A 4679-nucleotide genomic window follows, 5' to 3' on the forward strand; every position below is an offset into this window, starting at 1 on the left:
TTCGCCTTCCACACACCCAATCAACTCTGGCAGCCATGAAGGCCGCGGCCGCGGCGCCGGCTTCTTCCTTGTGTGTTGTGTGTGGTACCAAGCCGAGTTGCATTCTTCCCCATCCATAAAGGCAACCACATGTTGCGGTGAATAATGGCCACTCTGCAATAAAACTAAGCAATAATAGTTCAAACCATAAACAAAAGAAGAATTATGAATAATGTTGGTACCATGGCTGAAGATGTCAATCTGATGAACTATTTCACCATCAATTTGATAGGTCGTAATATCAACTGTCAAGAACCATCAAGTAAATAGAGTCATGACTAACCTGAATACGTTTTCTTAACTCTAAGATGAGCATTGAACACAAGCTTTGGAAATGAATTGACTCTTCAAAATAAAAGCAACGTTGCCAATTATTGATATGACAATCATCTAGTTGATGTATACAACCAAAATTCAAAACAATTTGGTGTAGCCTATTCTACAGTATGCCAATAAAAGAGAAGACAAATTTCTATGTACACCAACAGAAGGTAGACATATGTTTATTCCATTTGAGATTACAACAGGGATGGTCTTTATAATCATGTCTCCACTTGAGAACAGTAGTTTATAAGAAAAGAAGTACAACAAATATAGATTTAGTGAGGAAGCAATGCATTAGAACTGAATCAATTGATAACAACATATAGTGAATGCTTGGAAATGCATGTGGACATAACTATTGACAGGAACAAATCCAATTTTATGGCTTAAAATCTATTAAAATAAAAACACTCCCTTTGCTCTGGCAAGATACTCCAGATATCCATTAAAATAATCATATATCGACTATAAGTCGCCTACAAAGAGAAACATCCGGATAGCTATTAGAAAGAACAAAGTAGTCTTGAAACACAGGGTAGCTTACAACCACAAGCACTACAGATAAAAAATCTATTTGGTTTCTATGTCGGGGACAAATGGAAGGGATATATCTCATAGAATTTTGAATATATATATATATATAGGACAAATGTTTTCTACAAGCAGTGGTAGTTACCACCACTTGCATTTTGTATGTTGTATGTAGTATCTGTCAAAATTGAGAGTATGTACGTGTAGTATGTAGTATATAACAATGATTAGGTAGTATATATACTAATTTTTAGGTAGTATATACCATGTTTTGAGTATACTCTTTTTTACGTACAAATATGTATGTATTTCACAAATATAACAAAAACTATGGGTTCATATGCAATTTTTTCATGTAACTTGCTTTGAAATATCTTATATATAGTATATGAATATATTTAAAATGATAAAGTAGTATATATAGTACCACATGGTAGTATATGAGACATATGGGGTAACTACCACCGGGTGGTAGGATGGATTTTCCCTATATATATATATATATATATATATATATATATATATATATTTGTAGCAAAATTCAGTACATGTCAAATTTAGTAGCTTCAGAAAAATATACGATTGATACACATAATTTTTGCTTGTGCTTACAAACAATACAAATTGGCAATGTACGTCAGACTGCAAGTACATTACAGACAGGTAAAAGCATCTTACATAGTTGTGTATGTTAACAGGAACTTATTTTGTGAAGTGTTTGTCAAGCGCCCAAGAAAATAACATGAAAATAGATCGAAGCACACATATCATCGAGGCTGGGTGGAATCTTGTCAGTGATGAATACGACCGTCAACACACAATAGACTGTTCGAAGGACTTGAATATGTACAATATCCATAATACCTGAATCTTGCTGGAGATATACGACATGCCTCTAAAGTATCAAAATGTGTTTCTGGACAGAAATACAATGAGATAGCACGCAGATCAGGAAACATACATCATACTATCACCCAATCCGATGTAGATGAGTGATGAGTTCACTGGATCTTCTCGTCCGCCGACTTTGATGTAGTTTCCGCACAATAACACATTCTATGAAGAAATATATTTTGCACAATAAAAAACATCCTCTGAAGAAATATTCTGCACAATAACACATTTTCTGAAGAAATATTCTGCACAGTAGATTATAGTTTCTGCACGATAGCTAAAAAATGCACAGTGGCTAAAAACATCAGCACAACAACACATTCTCCACGATATCACTGCATATGTCGTGTGCATATATCAGGCCAATGGCCTTTTTTTTGTTGCGAACTGTATCAACCTTCTTTTCTTTGCAGAGTGCATCAAGTAGAACATCATCTTCTGTGTGCTTGTAATTGCCACTTGACTGTGCCCAGTGAGAATCCAAATACACAAAGAAGGATTGAGAGGGAGAAAGATGGCATGGTCGCTACCTTCTAGGCACCGATGGATGGAGCGGCCCCTTGGCCGAGGAGATAGTGGTGGAGGAGGGCGGACTGGCAGCAGGGAGCATGACGACGACGGTGAAGAGACCGGTGTGGATCTCGAACTGGCAGGGGCGCCGCACCACGGGCACACACGTAGCGTACGTTGTTCGCTGGCGGCCACGCCGTGTGCGTCCATGTCCCCAGTGGCGGCCGACAACATGACGCGCCATTGCAGGTCCATCATGGATGCGAACGCCGGGTGGCCGACGATGGCCGGCCTCCACCGGCAGGCCGGACGCCGCGGAGCATGCCGAGGACATCGTCCCGCAGCTGCGGCTGCAACACGCCCCCGTGAAGCCGCATGGTGTTCGGCGTCGAGTCCGGGCCGTGGCCGCGGAGGAGGCGACGTTGACAACGACCGTGCCCAGCCGGCGCGTCATTAGCGGGCTGTACCATTCGGCGAGGCATCCTAGGGATCCGTGCAGCAGATGTCGAGGAGCTTGCCGATGAGCGGCCACACCCCAGGACACCAGATGGAAAGTGGCATCGGGATCAGAAACAAATCTGCGCAATGTTTGGACTCAAGGGCTGCATGCATATCTCCGTTGACGTCAAGGCTTTAATTGATTTTTTTGAAGGGGCTTTAATTGATTTCCTTGCATGCAGGATCATCAGTTAATCACCGTCAATAGAAAAAGGAAACTGCTTGAAATTTGCTCCTGCGATGTAGAGATCGTGGGGGTTGGGTTGTCTGGCATGACATGAGAGGGTAGGTCTGCTGGCAGAACATTTCATCCCAACCGTTGAACTCATCGATGTAACGTGGGCAGTTGGATGTGATTTAGCCTGCTAGATCGGACATTCGTGGTTTCTCTGTGTGTACTTCACGGTGTGTCTATAGGAAAACTCATGTTTGCTTTTTTAATAGTAGTAGAGATAAGACTTTATTCCTCAAATAATAGACAGGTCATCTCTACTTCTCTACTACTATTAAATAACGTGGGCAGCAGAGTTTCGTCCCGTAAGCTTGCTTATGATTTTTTTTCCTGGACGAAAGACCTCATATAGCAGAAAATGGGCTTAGAGGGCTGCCAGAGGGCCCACGTGGCAGGGGCGCACCCATGGGGTAGGGCGCGCCCCCACCCTCGTGGATGGTGGGTGGCCCCCCTCTGGTACTTCCTTCGCCCAATATTTTTTATATATATTCTGAAACGTGTTCCCGTGAAGTTTCAGGACTTTTGGAGTTGTGCAGAATAGGTCTCTAATATTTGCTCCTTTTTCAGCCCAGAATTCCAGCTGGCGGCATTCCCCCTCTTCATGTAAACCTTGTAAAATAATAAAGAATATGCATAAGTATTGTGACATAATATTTAATAACAGCCCATAATGCAATAAATATTGATATAAAAGCATGATGCAAATGGACTTATCAACTCCCCCAAGCTTAGACCTCGCTTGTCCTCAAGCGAAAACCGATATCGAAAAATATGACCACATGTTTAGAGATAGAGGTGTCGATAAAATAAAATACGGACATGAGCGCATCATGATCATTCTTAGAACATCAATATATGTATATATATATATTGTCATATGATTTCTTATGCTAAAGTAACAATTCATTCACAATTTCAAGTATGAATCAGAAACTTCATTGGAAACTAACAAACTATAATCTTAGTCATTGAAGCAATTGGAGTTTATCATAACATAGAAAAGAGTCAATATAAGAGTTTTTCAGCAAGTCCACATACTCAACTATCATTTAGTCTTTCACAATTGCTAACACTCACGCAATATTTATGGTTATGGAGTTTTAGTCGGACACAGAGAAAGATAGGGGATTATAGTTTTGCCTCCCAACCTTTTACCTCAAGAGTAATGTCAACAATACTAGTTCATGAAAACTTACATCCAACTAGCTATATATATATCAGGATCTTTCCAACACATTGTGCTTGCCAAAGGATAAAATATGAAAAGGAAATGTGAAGATCACCATGACTCTTGTATGAAGTATAAGACAAGAATAAAAGATAGGCCCTTCGCAGAGGAAAGCAGAGGTTGTCGTGTGCTTTTATGGTTGGATGTACGAAATCTTAATGCAAAAGAACATCACTTTATATTGCCACTTGTGATATGGACCTTTATTATGCAGTCTGTCACTTTTATTTCTTCCACATCACAAGATTGTATAAAGCTTATTTTCTCCACACTAATAAATCATACATATTTAGAGAGCAATTTTTATTTCTTGCAACAATGACAACTTACTTGAAGGATCTTACTCAATCCATAGGTAGATATGGTGGACTCTCATGGCAAAACTGGGTTTAAGGATATTTGGAAGCACAAGTAGTATCTCTA

The sequence above is a fragment of the Triticum dicoccoides genome, chromosome 6A (assembly GCF_002162155.2).
Source record: "Triticum dicoccoides isolate Atlit2015 ecotype Zavitan chromosome 6A, WEW_v2.0, whole genome shotgun sequence".
Classification (NCBI taxonomy): Eukaryota; Viridiplantae; Streptophyta; class Magnoliopsida; order Poales; family Poaceae; genus Triticum; species Triticum dicoccoides.